At 42.8% G+C, this 18250-nt stretch overlaps 1 protein-coding gene across 1 annotated transcript in view; it reads right to left on the bottom strand.

Annotated features, from left to right (window-relative positions):
• The window catches only part of LOC127392194 (uncharacterized), a 190770-nt gene extending 172872 nt beyond the window's left edge, over positions 1-17898 (bottom strand). The window contains exon 1 of the mRNA XM_051635882.1: positions 17825-17898. The gene's annotated coding sequence lies outside the window, so the exon portion shown is untranslated. The remainder of the gene's footprint in view (positions 1-17824) is intronic.
• Between the last annotated feature and the right edge of the window lie 352 nt (positions 17899-18250).

Below are 18250 nucleotides of genomic sequence, written 5' to 3'. Positions count from 1 at the left end.
CTTTAGAGCTCTCCACCAACAACCTGATTCCAGGATTGGCACTCAAAAACAAAATAATCACAAGACTATTACAACTCAATTATGTGGAAGATCAATAAAATACACCAAAGCTCTAAGTACCTGGGGAAGAGAAGCTTTTTAAAAGTTTTCAAACTATCATATGTAAATGCCAGTATTTCCTTGTGCTTATCATGGGAAAATGTATATAAAGTAATGCCATGTCAGGTGTTGTAATACAAGTAAAAAGTCTTTGCAATGGCCAACAGGCTCAGGATACTTTAAAGGGAAAGATTCTTCCTATTCTGCAAACACATTCAGATGTCAATTTTTGGTGGGGGACAGAATGAATTTGAAAAATTCCTGATTGTTTCTCACTTAAAGCAGTGGAGAAATTTTAACACACTCTGTGCATCAAGCAGTTTCATTTCACTTCAGTAGGAGGTGGTAATTGTATTCACAACTAGCAATATAGATTTGCCTTTGTCTCCAGTCTCTCAATGAAACACAAAAAGCAGTGATGGGGCTCAAGAGAATGATGCATTTTTTTTTAAATGCTGTGTTTAAAAAGGTGACAAGTATTTCCTCAGTCTGTTGCTTGGATTTTTCCATTATGAATCACTGCACCTTAGATAAATGAGGTCAGTGGGTTTGAAATGCCAGGCTTTATTATCTCTCCAAACTCAAGCAGTTAGACTGGCTCCTGTGTCAGTAATTGGTTCACCTGATATTAATAACAAGCTCCCTGCCTGTAGAAATGATCTATTCACATAATGCTAATGGGAGAAAGAAGAAGAGAAATGAAAACTATGTGGGTAAACAAATTAGGAGATTATGCTCTTGTTGCCTATCAAGTACTGAAAAGCCATTTACCAGGGATTCAGACAAGACAGCTCAAAAAAACCTGTTTCTGATACCTAAGGGATTGTAATAATTGTCCCAAGTTTTAGTGGCCAGAAGTAGCTGGTTCTATTATTTTGGTGAAAATGAAACTTCTTCTGAATAGTCCCATGTGAATATTTTAGCATAATTATCTATTGCAAGATGATTAACATAGGTTTGCTTTGGGGAAAGAAACAGAGCCAGAGAACCAAGCACTGAATGATAAACCCTAATTACAGGAAAAATACTCAGTGGATTGCCTTTTCTATGGAAAATGCAAAAAATAAAAAGCCTTTGCGATTATTAGCCTAGATAGCTGAAAGGTGAAAAAAGTTTTTCAAGTGAAGTAATTTGATTTCCCCCCTCCTTGATACTGCCCAACTGCTTTTTGCACAGACTTCAAGTAAAAAAAAAAAAACACATAGCAAAATTAGTCAGTGTCCTTTTCCTGCTCTCTTGAAGCCAGCAGAAAGCTCATGAATGAGTTTCTATGTGGTGTTTTTTTTTTAAAACACATTCAACATTGGATTAGCCCTGTACTCCTTGGAATCAGTGAGAGTCACAGTAATAACTTGGGTACAGAGAAAAGTGAAACCAAATTTAAGCTTCAAATCTTTCACAAAGCTGTCACGAATGACGAAGAGCCAGTGTTTTTCAAATGAAATGTTTAGTTGCTTGTACTCTGTTTAAAGATCTACTTAACATGACAGCTATTTGAACTAAGCAGAATTATCTCACTGAAGATTAATGCATCTCTTGCACACATTAATGCATCCATTTCCTTTTCTGTCTGGAAAATGATCCGGGCTCTTCCCACACCCACACATGCACCCCAGTTAGATTCAAGAATGACAGGCTCATGCCCATTAGCACAAGGCCAGAAGAGACATGAGGACACCAACCTGTATCTGACAGCACTGGTGCTAAAAGAAGTATCTTGCACCCAAACACCCTTTAATGAGCTCAGTCCCCCGTGCAGGTCCCCACTGCTTTGGGGAGTGATGACTTGCAGAACCACTGGGGCACAGGCTTTGTCATGTGTGCACAAGGCACTCAAGATAATGAACCTTCATGGGATCTGCAGCTACAGCTGTTAGCCAGCAGTGGTTCCCCAGTGGTCTCAACCACCTGTCACAGCCCAGAATGCCACTTCAGAGGTTTGAGAGGATTACATACAACAGCAAGATGAAACTGTCCCCCTTCCCCACTCCAGCTGCTTAAAGCAATTAGCCTGGCAGTATTTGCATTGTACTTACTGCAATATGGAATATCTCAAGCCAGCACTTTCCAAACATTTCAGCCCTAAGATTAAATACTTGGTGAAAGTCTGGTGTGTATCAGAATGTAAATTCCTATAATTTGGGGAGCTTGCTGAAACATCAATACATCCTTTAAGGTTCAACAAAAAAGTTTGGGATGGAATCCAAGGCTGTTGGCTTAATCACTAACACTATCCCTGCAGCTTGCCATTTCACTTGGCAAAAGGGTCTTAGATTCTTCACCTGAAAAAAAACAGAAGAGCCTAGAAACTACTTACATTTTAGGAAAAGGAACAGGAAAAAATGGTTTCCGTATGTTAGGACTTACTGAAGTGAAGAGCAACACCAGATGAAAAATACATTTTCTGATGTAGCTCAGGAAGGACAAAGAAATTCTGTAAAATATTTAACCTACTTAAATGCCAAACTCCTAATAAGATGTGATTCTTTAAAGGATTTTACTCAAAGCTAGTTTTCTCAGATTAGTTTATCCATTTACTCTTCAGCATTTGTAAACTCCAATAGAGCAGACTAGTGTCAGTGTTTGCTGTGTTCCAGCTCTGCAAGCCCAGCTTGCTGCTCTTAGAGACTGCACCAGAAGAGGGATGCAAACTGCAACCAGTGCTCCCTCAAGACCAGACCCCATATACCAGCCCGAATCCCAGGTTTCGATTTATGGGACCTCTAGAGCACAGACACTTCCCCACCTTCCCCCATCAGGGTACACCTTCCCCAGCTGGTGAGCAGCAGGTTCTATCCTGCAGCCCCAACACCCCCTTGGCCAAAGGCTAGCAGTCATTAGCCCAGCTGAAACGGTATTTTAAATCATCACATCAGGCAGACAACCAATCCCAGAAAAAATATTTTCCCCCTTGGGCATCTGCAAGATACATTATCTCTGGCTACTTTCAGCCATTTTAAAATCCAGAAGCCAGTTTCTCTCTAACTCCCATGGCTGAGCTAGGGTTATCACTTTCTACACTCCTCAGCAGCCACAGCACCCTGACTCACACTACAGTATGATTTCCTAATTCTTTCCCACTCACTGTGCTTCCCAGAAGTTCATCTTCTCACTTGACCATGTTTTACTTCCTTCACAACAGCTAAAAAGTTTCCTGGCGATGATGACTAAGCCTATATCTGCAATTAATATGGTTCAGAAAACTGATGACCTGTCATCCATGACATGATGCAGAGGGTGAAAAAGCCAACAGCTCACATGCTTGTTTTTCACTGGAGAAGCTGCTGTCAGATCTGCTTAACTTCAACACTGGCATTCACATCCTCTTCTGAACTGGTGCTCCCTTATAATGACAGTCTATTTTGGGGCAAGTGTGACCAGTCTTCCCTTGAAGCACCTCTCCAGTGGGGTCAATGCTGCAGCAGCTGCACCTTAGATACTGATGCATCTTGCTGTAGAAAGCAACATCACATTCAAGGTAGGGTTCCCAAGATTATCAGTGCTGCCAGGTTTGTAGCTCTCTAATGCACATAGTTAGAGAGCATAAATGAGATAATAATTGAGCATAATAGAGGGCACTAACATAACTTCTCTTACTAGTTTCCCTTTCTGTAAGACAAGCATATAAGGGAACAGAAAAGCCAAGAAAGCAAACAGCATTGAAGTTGCAGGAAAAGCTGAAAGAAGCACAGACAAAAAAAGGCAAAGAGAATAATCCAAGATGAGTGCTGACCAGAGCTCAGGCTGGATCTACAAGCAGAGACTTCACCTGTCGATTCCCACCCTGCAAGAGGAAGCAGAGCTCCATCAAAGGAGCACTTGACTCCAGCATCATCCTCTGCTCCACACCTGCAGCTGGCTTAGATCGAAAAAGGAATGCAGTAGCTGATGCTACTGACAACAGTCCTGCCTCTGCCTACAGCATGACCTTCAGGAGCATTTACTGCAATGTCTCATTTGCTATAAATGACTTTATAGCAAATACCAAGCCATGAGCAAGAGATCACTGGGGGAAATAAACATCTCTATCTACCCAAGTTACCTTAGAAATCAAACTTGTGAGTGAGGATGAGCTGTTGCATGGGAACTGGCTTACCCAAGACGCAAGCAGACAACTGCAGTGGAAATGCAGAAGATACTTGCTAGCACAAGGAGCTAGAAGACAAAAGCCTGGCAACATGGTTGATGCCAGTTAGCTCTGCATGAGCAGAATGCAGCTGCACATCACAGGAGCCATTTATGTGACAGCAGAGGGATGTAAAAATAGCAGGACATGGAATAAAACCAGAGGGGACCAGCTCTGTCTCAGCACCATGTGCAATATGCTGTGCACCACCAGAGGGGCCCATTCAGCACCGACAGCCTCGGACCCCTGGCAGCAGAAGGTAAGTAAGACACCATCCAAGGACACAGCTGTCAGCTTATGTTGCTCATGTTAGTAAGTAATCCCTCTTGCCTGCATCATGGTTATGGTGGGTTTTTATTCCCCTCAGAATCTCCTCATGTGATTCAGATATGAATGACATATGATCCAATTCAAATTCATTTAGAGATACATACTCTTGTATTGATCTGGCCTCTACTAGCTACATGATTAAAAATAGATTTTAGGAATTAATTATTTTTTAAACTCACAATACCAGCAGCTGCTGTTGAAGAGACATTGCCAGCAAAGTTATTGAGAGCCCTAAGGTATCCTTAGTTCAAAAGCACATTCCTCTTTACCTTTCAAGGCACATACAGTGATTCACAGAAAGGAACATAACTCCAGATTGGTACTAAATATAGCAATAGCCCTGTAGATATTACAAGCAGGTACTTTATGAGTCAGTGTAAGTTGTGTCTTTTACCTTTAGATGTCTGCCTATTGCCCAATATATAAGTACACTGCATCTTGGGTCTTTTCCATTCAGGATGATGTTTACTTACTCTTCAGTGGAATGACATGCTCCTTTGGTAGAAACACTTCAGCTACATGGATGCCAGATAATTGTTTCATTTTATTCATGGTCATAATACTAATATAAGAGGTATTTGAATGTATGTAAAATGAAGAGTGTAAGTTGCTTGACTCATAATTTAGAGCTTTGTATTGTATATCCATGGCTCAGCAGAAATTCAGCCAGGCCCCATTTATAATCCTGTTTATACTCCCCAGAGAAGTTGGAGTCTCCTCTGGAGACTTTCAAGACCTGCCTGGATGCCGTTCTGAGTGATCTGCCCTAGTTGGTGTTTGGTTGAGGTTTTTTTTTGTTTTGCTGTTGGTTTTTTCCTTTGGTCCTGCCCTGGCAGGGGGGTTGGACTCAATGATCTTCAGAGGTGCCTTCCAACCCCCAATATGCTGTAATATTTTAAATCTTTCATCTTTCTAGCCAGAAAGATTTACCGAGGGGCTGCAGTCGCAAATGTCTGGGAAGCAGGATAGGTTTTCAGCCATTCAGGTTATCACCCACTGTTCTGACAGTTTTCACACAGAGAACTCATTCAACTAGAGCACAAAAGAAAATTGCTTTAAATAGAGCACCAGTTACTATCTTACAAAAAAAACTTTTACTATGTTTGCATTAAATTCTGGAGATGTTACATCTGGAACTATATTAATGAACTGCTCCTGAGAGAAGTGGATGACCTGCAAACCAGTCAAACCATGTGGTGGGCAAGTGTGGGAAGTTACACCAGGAAAAGACAACCTCACAAGGACTAGAGGTGTTGAGGAAAGCCAAATATACCAACTCTCCCACAAAAGAAAAAAGAAAATAGCAAAGCTGAAACTGGAACAAATATCTACAGAAAAAATGGTACTGTTAAACTCACAGAACTGGTAGAAGATACCTTCTGTTTTAACTGTGTTCCTTCACTCCCTTCACTTCTGTTAGAAAAAATGATAAAAGACAAAGCACTCCTAGAAGTAACTGCTGATGCCCCATCTCTGCTTGAGCTTATCCGTGTTTTGTCAGGGGCCATTGTTGATACCAGCACGGAGCATCATTATGAACCGCTTCAGTATCTCCTGAAGTGACAAAATCTACTCTCAAAATTAACCCCAGATGATCCTCACAAGAACTGGGGAGCATTCCTTGATTCTGGGCTGCCTTATGGTCTACCCGCTGTTTGCAGAGGTAATACTCAAAGGCTCCCTCCTCTTTGAATCTTCAAAAGGAGACCGTATCAAACAGAAGGACAGACCACTAAAATCTCTTCACTCTGGTGTCAAGAGTCCACGGTAGAGAAATGAGTAAGAACAATATCAGAAATGGAAAGAGGAACTTCTCTCACTTTCTCCAGAAAGCTACATGAGACAGACATCCATGCAGCTATCAAAAATGCCAAGCTTTATAAATCCAGATGGAAACATCAGAAAAAAGTTTAGTAAGTTCATCCACATGCCAACTATTGTGGCCAAGGAGCTTCTAAGGTGCCTTGCAATAAAGTGCACTTTGCTTTTTCAGGCAGATCACTGCTTCCTTGTGGTCTACTAACAAGCAATATTAGATTCAGCTTCAGTAAAGGTTTAAGAATGTGGATGTAAGAGTTAATTTTGGTTGTCACTTCCCAGATTACTCTGGTTTTATATCAATACTCTTGAGCCAATGAATTTGCACAACAGGTGGTTATACTTTTATCCTGTGTCAGCCACAGTGCCAACAGTCCTGCTGAAATAAAGTTTTTCTGGTTTTGTTCTCTTCCAGCTTTCAATATGAATTAATGACAAACATGTCCCTTCTCACGTCCTTTCTGAAAAACAGGTAGTTTTTGTGATTTATCTTTCAGCTTCCCCAGCCACCATCAACTACTAAAACTCAAGACCACGCTGTAATGAAAAGGAAAGTTGAAGGCTATATAGCAGTTAATAATTAACATGCTAATGAATTTTCTGAAATAATTGCATCTAACATTGCAATCAATGGTGCTGATTGTCTCTGGGATAAGAAATTGCAAGAGGACAATTAGAATTACTCCTGCAAACAAAATCCTTTGTAATTAATTAAGGTAAAGATTAACTGTCAGTCATGTTTACTAGAAGCAAGTTCAAGATTTACCTCATAATGGTCCAATATACATTATCTCTGTGCTGTAATGTGATATTGAGCAGACATCTTTGGGCTGACAGTGTCTACACTTACCTGCCACTTTTGAGGCAATACACAGCAAAAACCCACTCTTAGGCTGACATTGAAAAGATAAGTCATCCCCATTTTGATTGCTCAGTCAATGCAAGGCACTTATAAACTCTCTCCTAACCTTACATCTTGAAAAATGCCAATTTGCAGGAAACAGAATAACATCCATGTCTTTGTTTACTGGCCAGAGTCACAATATTGTTAGAGCTGATAACACTCAAAGATAATCTGCAGGTAGGAGAAGCTGAGCAAGTCCAAACCACTTTCTATCTCAATGTTACACACTACCTGTCATGAGCATCTTCATGTCCTCTGAGCACGATTCCTTGGAATCGCCACGTGAGGCAGCAAGGGATCTGCTCAGGAAGCATCCTGAGCTACTCCAAGTACAGAGTGTCATAACCATTCATTTCAGATCAAGAGCTTTCACTCCAGCTTTGAACTTGCTATTTTTCACACTCCTGGGCCACTACAGATGTCTAAAAAGGCCAAATCCTTTCCACCTCTTTTATTGCAATACACCTGTTGCCTAGTGCAAAGTCAATTAAATATATTACTGTTGATTCCATAGCCTACAATTCAGTGCTTGATACATCAGAAGGGCAGCTGCACTCAGCAATATGCTCTGTCCTAGCTACCTGAAGAAGTTCAGAGCTCCAGTTTGAAAACACAACATGTAAAGTATGAAAATTATTCCTGTTACAGTCAGCTTTTTTCTCAAATGTGTCACTAAAACACAAATACTGTTACTAAGTGATGTTATACCCTTACATTACTCAGGAGGCATAACTTGCAATATGTAAATTTTTCGCCAAGATCACCCTCCCAGGGTGGTTAGAAGTCAGCCAACACACAGCAACTAGGCTCAGTGAGGTCCCACTGTCCTAATTGTGCTGTAAGAGCTAATCCATGCCCTGCCAGAGATCACTCTGCCTTATGTTCAGCAAACACAAGAACTGGATGAGACCCCTTACTTAGGGTCACACTGATTTGGAACATGGCCCCCTCTGAGACAGCCCCCTGCCTCCCTCACCACCTTCAGTAAGTACCAGAGCTTGATGTGCCACTAATTTCTAAACCTCACAGAAGAAACTTGTATAGACTTCAGCTTCAAGTCCCAGCAAGGTGTGAATTATTATCCCACAGTGACCATCTAAATCTCTTAACAGCCCAAACTAGGCAGTATGCGATGTTAATTCCTACATCATAGAGCTTTCCTCCAATAATAAAAAGGATATAATGTTCAAATTAGTAGGCATAAGACTTATTATTCTCTCAGATAGTTAAGCTTTTCAATTTGTAAAACCAAATGGGTATGGGTATACCCCCACCAACTTCTCAGAGTGCAGGATTTATTGCTGCATTGGTGTGAGCTGTCTTTGCTATAGCTGCATACAATGGTTCAAGGCCTGGTAAACCAGAAAGGAAGATGTTAAGATTCACAGGGATTTATGTGGTTTTGTCCCCTAGGGCTTCAAAGAGTAAAAGAAAAATTGGGATTTCAGAACGACACAATGTCCAGCTGAGCACAAAGTCAAGCCATCAAATTTTCAAGTCAATTAACACAGTAGGACAGTACTGAGCACTTCTGAAAAAGTGTCCCTTAAACACCTCAGTGAAAACTGGGCTCTGAGACACAGTCTGGATGTGCTTCCATTTACTACCCCTCTATGAGTTATACTTCATCCTTAGAAAAATGATTTTCTATTAGTGAAATATCACATTGAGTAATGTCTACCTAAAGCAACTGGTTAACCCAAAAAAAATTTCAAATTCCCATTTTCCAGGAGACACTTAAAGCATTCAGAGAGTGACTCCAAGCAGAGTCACAAGGGCCAGGCTCTGGTCACACCAGGGAGGAAGATAAAGGGGAAAGAAACTTCTGCCTCATTCAACACCCAGTCTGTGCAGCTTTTTCACTCTGTCTTACCCAACTTCTTCCTTAAGTCATAAGGGTAATCACTGTTCCTTCTTCTTGGCTTTACACCAAGGGAATGAAACTGTTCATGAAGTTACACAGCCTACTGTTCCATTTCCCCCATTTATAGCATTTTAAAGAAATAATAGTCCATGCCAAAGTTTCATTTTTCAGAGTATTAAACCCAAATCCCCTTTGTCTTAAATTTGTCCTAAAAATGTAGCAGAAAAATTACAGGTGCTGGACAGGAAACATCACATGTACTATTTGATTAGGTGCTGTCAGTTAGACACCTGCTGCTCTGAAGATGTGCCATCTGGGGACAGGATTCTTGTTACTGCTGAGTTACGTATCTGAGAATCCATGACCAGGGCTGACTTCTGAAATTATTGTGGCAGGCAGGAAGTGGAAGTACAGAAAGGCTACAGAGCATTCCTGCTGGGGAACTGAAGTGATAGGCTATAGTCTGAAATCCTCAGCACAGCTGATTACCTGCCCCCAACAGATAAACACGTGTGCACACACAGACTCCTGTTCTCCAGACAACTTCGCATCCATGGAAGACGGAACAGGACTTCACCTTCCAGGAAAGGAAGAAGCCACAGTCATCTCAGGGATTCCTTCCTCCCCACCTCCACACTTCCAGGCAGTACGGCTGACCAAGATGAATGACTTACTCCATCCTTTCTAATGACTATCTATTCCACAGCTGACATTTTGTTAAACTGCAGCAACTGACATATCCTCAGGGATCATTCTAATGATCCATTAAATCTGTAAGCTGTAGCTGCTGAACCCCATCCTAGGAAGACTGGCAGAGGTTTTCAAGAAAACAATGAAAGCAAACAAGTTAAAAACAGCAATCTCTTTTTATCCTGAGAAGAGGTCTGGTAGTGCACAATCTCTAAACCATTCAAGATTAACATCCAAAATCAACAGCTGGATGATCTTTAGTTAGCACCTCCAGTTTGCAGAGCCAGCTTGTCTGTTGCCTGTGCTAACTGTGCTTTAAGAGACTCAACCAAGAATGGACAGGTCTCAAAACAGGATTAATTTGTTTAAATCAGTCTTGATACTTCAGAAGTTACTGTTTCAGATGAGATAACATTGCCTGGCAATTAAGAGCACAGGAGCCTGATCAATAGCAAAATAATGGTCAAAAAGTGAGGAAACTGATATATTTAAGACAATGATCTGGCCCACTGTGCCAACCAAGTGGTATGTTACTGAAACAAGTACAGTTTTTGAAGTTCCTTTAGAGACAAAATAGTTTCTCATAATGCCACCCAACCAGACCTCAAGACATAACAACACCAGTCTGTTATTCACCATTCCCAGGGACTGCATTTCTTTCAAGGCTTGTGCCTTTTGCAGAAGTGAAGTTCAGCACTCAAACCACTCACTCCTTGTACCAACTTTTCTAGCTGTGGGCTGAGTGTTGTTTCCACAGCTCTCCAGGACCTATTTCCTGCACCATCTCCCAGAAGAAAACTCCTCAGCATGAACCAGGCTTTCCTGGGAGCAGCATTGTTTCTCCTGTGGCACTACCTCCCTAGTGTCCCATCAGTCTGCACCCAGACTCTGCCAGCTCTCTGAAACACTGGCTTGTGGGGCCCTGGAAGATTTTGCAGTCTTAGCATGTTAAAACAACAAAAAACAGTAAGATCAACCAACACCAAAAAGCTCTTCGTCCAAGATCTGGACATTTCCAAGAGCTGGCAGGTCTATTTCTGCACTTCTCAGCAGCAGACCTGCTGCTGTGAGCATTCACAGGCCTGGCACTGGTGCAGCCCTGTGTGCCAGCAGCTCTGATCCTGGCTGCTCCTGCTGTTAAAACAGCTCCTCCTGCCTGCAAACACAACTGTTCCTCCAGAGCCTACACCAGATCATTGCCCGTGCTTCCTGCAAGCCACATGCAGGGTTTCAAATCCCAGACCCAACATCACAATAGTTGTATCACCTAAAGCCACCTTATTTACTTGTCAGACAATCATATCTTTGGAACCAGATTGTTTCATCTAGTGTGTTAAACTAATAAAACTAATACTTGGAAATACAACATAGCTTTATCATTCTACAGGTTAAACCAGAAGACATGCAAAGAGAAAGTGCAGTACAAGGTCTAAATACCTTCAAAAGTCAATGGGAAGCTGGCTCCCTAATCAGTTTTCAACTGTAGTTCTTTGTGCCAAAAAGATTTTTGAAAAATCACGATAAACAGATTACATGCCTAGCTGCTGATTGCTCTCAGAAACTGCTGCCTAATTCATCAGGAGGCCTGAAAATTTCCACTAATTACCCATCTGCACCTCACATGATACATACAGCTTTGGAGATCTGCCCCCCACATCCTTTAAGTCATAGAAAACTCCAGTCCAAAGGTCCTTTATAATGTCACTCCTTTGGCAATAAAATTAGCAGCTGAATCAATACTGAGCTAACATTGGGAGCTGTCTTAAACCTAAACTATGGATTTATTGCACTGAGTTCATGACAGATAGAGTGCAACTTGTGCAGACAGGCATCTTTGGCCTGTATCCATTTATGCTAAAAGCCAGCAAAATTCTGGTTGCTGTGAGAGTTCTTGATTAATCTCTATATAGCACGCAGAAAAATGGGGACCAACATCCTGCTGAATGCTTACCCACAAGGCATATCATGCCTTGGTCCTGTTCTCCCCTTTTCAGAGACAGAAAAAGAGGCAAGGAAAAGTTAAGAGCCTTCCCCTCACCTACACAGCCTTTCTAGAACAAAGCTGAGAGCAAAAGAGGAAACCAGGCAACATTGCGTCTTCAGATCTACACTTGGCAAACTGGAAGAATGCTGGCTGAATTGCTGTTTCAGGTATTCAGATATGACATTCACAAACACCCTCTGCCATTTAAAGTGCAATGGCCCATGTCTAGAAAATTGTTCCACAGCAGAACAGAGTCCTTGCAGGTTGAAGAAAGCAGCAATAGCCTTAACTGACAGTACCACAAGGAAAAAAAACACATAAGGGTGATATGAGCACCAAGGGCACCAAGAAAGCAGCTTCTTATTAGAGAATGATGCAACAGGTTTTTAGAAACCTCCTCCTTCAATGGACTTCACTTCATGCCCAAAGAGCCCCTAAGGCACTAAGGAACTGCATCTTCATGGTGCTTATTCAGCATTCTTAAACTTGCTAATCCTGTGTAGGCTCAGTTCCCAAAAAAACCTGAAAAAAGTCAGGCTGGGATGCTCCGAGAATATCATCACCCCACCAATCATGGCATTATAAAGTGGTGGTGCCACTTGGATGCAAGGCTTTATTATGTAGAGCTCTGCTGTGTTGGGAAAAGAATGAAGCAGCTGTCACACTACATTATTAAAAGCAAGGAAGCTGCAGTATTACATTTCCTTGATCTGCAAACAGCATTTTTATGTTAGCAACAGGCAATATTTCTGCATAGCCTTTTCTCTGTGCACTATAACATATCTGGATCAGCACTTTTAAGTAGCAGATTGGATGGATTTCATTTTGGTGTCTTCAGCTACATTACAGATGTACCAAACTGCATTCTGATTAAGCACTAGAAAAAGGACAACTTTAACACTTAACAACAGCAGAAGTCACGACAGGCCCTCAGCTCTCACTGCTGAAACCTGCTTGCAGTCTTCTTGAATACCTACAACTACTTAGGAGGTTCTTCCAGATTCACAGTACAGAGTCCGAAGTGTCCTCTTTCTCCACGTGGTGCTGATCAGAAGAGCTGTTTCTAGGCAGAACAGTCCCATTTCAGCAGAGAGCAGAACATCTCAGCTGCAGGTTCACTTCTATGCCCCCTCAACCTCCTGTCACTACTACTTGTGGCTACACCTGTATCAGCCTATTTCCCAGCCTGCTTACACCCAGTTAATTGCATCTTCCAAAAAATTATTCCTGATCCTTGTTTGCACTATCATTGTTTCTATCATGACGTGGATGGACTCCAAGATGGACCAAGATTACATCAGACAAAAGTGTCAATATATAAAAGTCTCCCCTGAGGATCTTTTTTTATCTGAGCAAATGCCACCCATGTGCCAGGACATTGTCCCCAAATGCCCCCTGCCCCACCTCTGGAGCAGAGTCTGGCTGTCATTCCTCCCAGGCTGTGCAGCCACAGAAAGTGGCCACTGCCCCACAGGGCCCAGCCCAGTGGCCACAGGCTCCTGCTGCTCCCCACTGGACCACCTCCCCTGCCTGGTAGCACAGGTGACAGCAGCTCCAAGAACAACCAATTGTTAAATGCAGGCCACCATCCAGGATGAAGATCTGCATCCAAGACATCTGCTCTCCTAATATCCCCTTTGCCTTTCACAGGACTCTGCCAGCTTGTTTTCCAGATGCAATTGTTTCCTTTCATTTGCTTTTTATTTCTAGCTCCTTTTCCATGCAAATCCTTGTAAAGCCTCCTGTAGAGAATGAGTTTAATTGCACACTCTTTGTCTTCTTACCCTGGGGAGGTGAGTGACAGCTCTCCCGAGCTCAGCAGCAAGGGCAAGATGAAATATTTCAGGACACAGGAAAAACCCCAGAAGGCTTACTGCCAAGAAGCTTTCAAGGACCACGTGCCAAAAAACTGGTATGTTTTCTGATTTAACATCCCAGTCATTGTTTTCTCACACTATTTGTTTAAAAGTCTGAGCTCCTCTTGGACTCTTGCTGCCCGGCTGGATGTGTGGGTTCTGTGGAGGGAAGGGAGGAACCCAGCCAAGGGCTGCATGCCCAGGGAGCTGCCACAGCAGGTCTGAGGTCCTGCTGCCTCTGAGGCAGCCAGGGACACACAGCCCTGGGCGCTGCCAGGCTCCAGCCACCAGAAAAACCCAGATGCCCCAGCTGAGGAGACATCACACAGCCCTCCCTTCTCTTGTCCACTTCAGAGGCTGAAACAAGTTACACAGAGCTCAGCTGGCTACTTAGAAGAGGAGTTTGGCCATTGTCTTTTTGACCCAAGATTTCTTCTTGGTTATGTTATGCTAAAAATAATACCAACTGATAGAGTGATGGCATACTTAGGTTATCTGCCTCAGCTCATAAATATTTTAACAGTTTTGCTACCTAAATGCCTCAATACTGTGGAATATCTGTCTAAAAACATGCAGAATTTTGGTGGAAGTAGCAGATCTTAGCATGATGTGGCTACACTGTTTTCATCTAATTGAGTGTAAATGTTTAATTACATTAGGGATAGCCTCAAGAAGTCCTTAGGCCTATGAAAGCAGCCAAAAGCAATTTAGCACCTGGCTCATAATACAGTGTGAAATGGCACTAGACATCTGTGCATAACAAAATAGGCAAAACTAGCAATGTTCAATGTCCAATTCACTTTCTGGTTGACTGAGACCTGAGCCATAGATTAAAATTAAGTATCTTTTTGATGAAGAACCTGAGATCTATATCATTTGGGACTTCTACATTCAATTACTTGTTCTTATTTATTTTCATTCAGACATTAAAACTTTATACAGTCAATATTTATGCATTGCCAGAAGCCTTATAATTTACCTAAGGAAGCAATTTGACTACTGCAAAGCAACTACTGGCTGCAGCTGACTTTGCTGGCCAAGAAACCCCATCACCAATGGCTGTAATTGGTGAATTCCCTTAGTACCAACAAGGAAAGACTGCCTGCACTGTGCTATGCAGTAAGACAGACAAAACTGTGGCACCCTTTACATCCAGTGGAAAGCCAAATTTGTGACTTTGTCAGCACATTGTGCCTGGCTTCCAGGTTTTTTCCCATCTCAGCATCGTGCTGAGCACAGAGCCCGGAGTACCTGGGACACAGAGGTCACAGCTGGGCAAAGGAACCCATGGAAGGGGAGACCCAAAGAGGAAACAGAGGTGCCTTTATTGACCTGTTCATGCAGCATGACAGGCACTGGCCTTTGATTCCCCAGACCTTCCCCAGCATTTCAATTTTCTACCTTCAGAAATGAAAGCAAATTATTTTTTACAAAATTCCGTGTTTAAGGGGTCAGTCTGCACAGCTGAAGTTATGTTTCAAACATTCTGAATTAGCTTCCAAAAGTACAAAAGACTTTGACAAGCTTTATCCTGCAGCCTGAGCAGTGGGAAGGGGAAGGCACAGGTGGGTGACAGCTCTCAGCTCCAGCAGGAACACTGTTGGCACAGCACTGCCCACCAGCAGTCAGAGCACAAATACAACCCTTAGAGCAGTAACTTTGGCCTTTGTTCTCCCACAGTTTTTCTCTATCCTTGCTGAAACTAGGACCAATTGCACCATAGTCCAGGGTATGCACGATTTTTGTGCTTACTACAAATAGCCTACCAGGCAAACAGCAATGCAGCTGATTAGCTTTAAAGAAGGTTTGTGCTTATCAGTCAATACCCTGCAAAAGCTCATACTGCTACATGCTCAATACACACAGAAATACCTCATACCACTTGATTAAGGGAAGCATCTGGCAAGACTTTTAACAGCAAGATCCCAAGCTGCAGGTTTACCCAAAACCAGTCCACTTCTCTGGAGTCAGAAAAGCAGCCTCCTAAAAGGCAAATCACAGGTTCTGCCTTCGTGAGGGTTCTCAAAGGGATGTCATGACAAGAGAAATGGTGTTTCACTGCCCCCTGACTTTGCAGAACAAACACACAGTAGTATTGTCAGTGTTTACTGCCATCAAACACAGCAAAGCAGCAATAACCCATGTCTCAGAAGTGCATTGTGCACCATTAATTTATTTAATTTTTCTAAGCTCCTTCATTGATATGCATGATACTATATGTAGGACATAGATCCAGTGCCTACATCATTCTGCTTTGCAGGCTTGAAGAGATTTGTAATAATGAGCTCTGCATCACAATTAGAGTTTGTGTCTGCTTATCTGCAAATCAAAATTGAGCATCAGTTATCCCAGAGAAAGAAACAGAAGAGATGTATATGCAATTCAGCCACAGTAGATACCACAACTTCCATTTACAATGTGGGAACTACCTTCAGTGCTACACCAACCACAGCAGGATGGGCACAAACCACTGAACTTTCCTACATCTTTTGGCTCCCATTTGACTTTTCCAGGACCACTATATCCTGATTTCCCAGATTCTTCCATGATTAATAATACACCCAGGTTTTCAACATTCTGCCTAGCCCTAAGCCCCCCATTCACTGCAGTATTGCCAGTCATTAAATGCTTGATCTTGTAATCTGCACTCTAGGAGTTCATGTCTTCCTTATCTCACTCCTTGAGGGCCACCCCGGTCCCCCAGTGCAGTATCTTTGGCCTTTGTACTCACAACTTCAGCTGGCTTCCCCTTGTTCAGAGGCAAAAAATTAAAACACTTTCTAGTAGTAGCCCAGTCTGATCTTTACATGGACACTGTTCTTTCCAGCACAAATGCCTGCAATTTATAGTGATTTCTTTAGCCACATTGTAATTTGTTCTCCATATCAAGTAACTTAGTGAATGCCACACAAGTGAAAATTGTTACATGTCTTTTGTCTTAGAAAAGCAAACACACAGGGTTACTCTAACACACAACCTGATAAACCTGCATTTACTTTTTCCCATTTCCATCCCATGTTTAATATTTTTTCTCCTATCTACACTTTGTTGTAAAATATTACATACTATGGAAGTGTCAGTTTAGTTTAAATCACTAAGTTAAATTGTAACCCACTTTAAAAGCAGGCAATGACTGTCTAGGCAGGGTTATGAGTTAGTTTCAGGAATCTTAAGATTAAACTGGTATAGTTTTCAACATTAGCAACACCAAGATATGCAAGACCTGGTGTTAATGAAGACCACTTCAGGTGCATTAGGAAGAAGAATATATCATCTGCTGGTTTTGGTTTTCATTGCCAGAAAAAAATCATATCTGCACCTCAAAAAATAGAACAATGTACTAATGGTATAATTTGAACTCCATGATACTTCACATTAAAGAAGCAGGAAAATTATCAAGGTGTTATTTTCCTCACGGGAAGCTTTTACAAAATCGGAAACAAATTTTTCCTGTCACTTGAAAACATGAGTCACAACATAGGTTTCTAGCATATAAGTAGATTCCAAAAATACTGGTAATACAGTGAGTTACTCTCTTAGCACTGAATGTGAGAGTTCTTTACCAGATTTCCCCTACAGATGCCAAAACATGCCCCACACCCCCTATAGCTTAAAATTGGCTTTAGGCCAAGTTCAAGCCAACTGAATCTAAGTCAGCTGGGAAGGAATTAAAACTCAGCTGAAATAAACTACTTCTAAACTGAGCTAAGAAACCCTTTTTCAATGTTTCTTCTGCTTTAATGGCACTATTACCTTCCTCAAAGATACAATTCAAGTGAACAGAGTTAACTTCTACAGGTTAACATCTACTGACTAAAACCACAAAAGCAACCTGCGGGGTAAGAGGCGGCAAATACAAAAGCGCAGAACATGCATTTTAAATTCCGAGCTACTCAAGGGCTCTGGTTTCCTTTATCACATGTGGGCTTCAAGGTTCTGGATGCAGATGCCATGAGAAGTCACTCCCATACAGCAAGTCAGCCGAGGCCGAGGCCGGTGTCTGGTCCAGGGCCCAGAGCAACCCAGGAGCGCAGAACGGCTGCTCCCCGAGCCCGCCCCGGGGAGGGTGAAGGGGAATAAGGAAGAGACTTAAAGGCTGGAAATTAAAACCGAAAGAGACGTCGTGGGGTGAGGACCAGGTACGCACTCTTACCCACAGCCACACGCCAAACGCTCCGGTGAGGGCAGGAAGAGGCGGGGGCAGGTCCCGAGGGGCGCGGAGCCCGCGGATCTCGTGGCGACGCGAGGGGAAGGCGGGAGCCGCGGGTTTCAGACGCGGGAGCCAAGGGCCGCGCTGCGCGTCCTCCCGCGCGGGCGGGAATCCCGACCCTCGTGTTCCGCCCCCGCGGGGCCTCGCGCTCCCGCAGACCCGCCGCGGCCCTGCTGCCCGTCCCCGCGTTAGCCAGGCCTGCTGCCACAGAACAGCCGGAAATCCGAGCCTGGAAAGCTTTTGGGTCATGGTTTCTTCTACAAAGCTGCGTTTACTTTTCTCTTCCAGACACTCTTACGCGGGTTTGGGGGCATTTGGCCCGGCCCCGTTCCTCAGCCAGGTGCCCCGGCCACCAGCGCTGCAGTGGGG

This window comes from Apus apus, chromosome 18, assembly GCF_020740795.1.
Source record: "Apus apus isolate bApuApu2 chromosome 18, bApuApu2.pri.cur, whole genome shotgun sequence".
Taxonomy (NCBI): domain Eukaryota; kingdom Metazoa; phylum Chordata; class Aves; order Apodiformes; family Apodidae; genus Apus; species Apus apus.
This window is presented reverse-complemented; position numbering and strand designations above follow the sequence as displayed.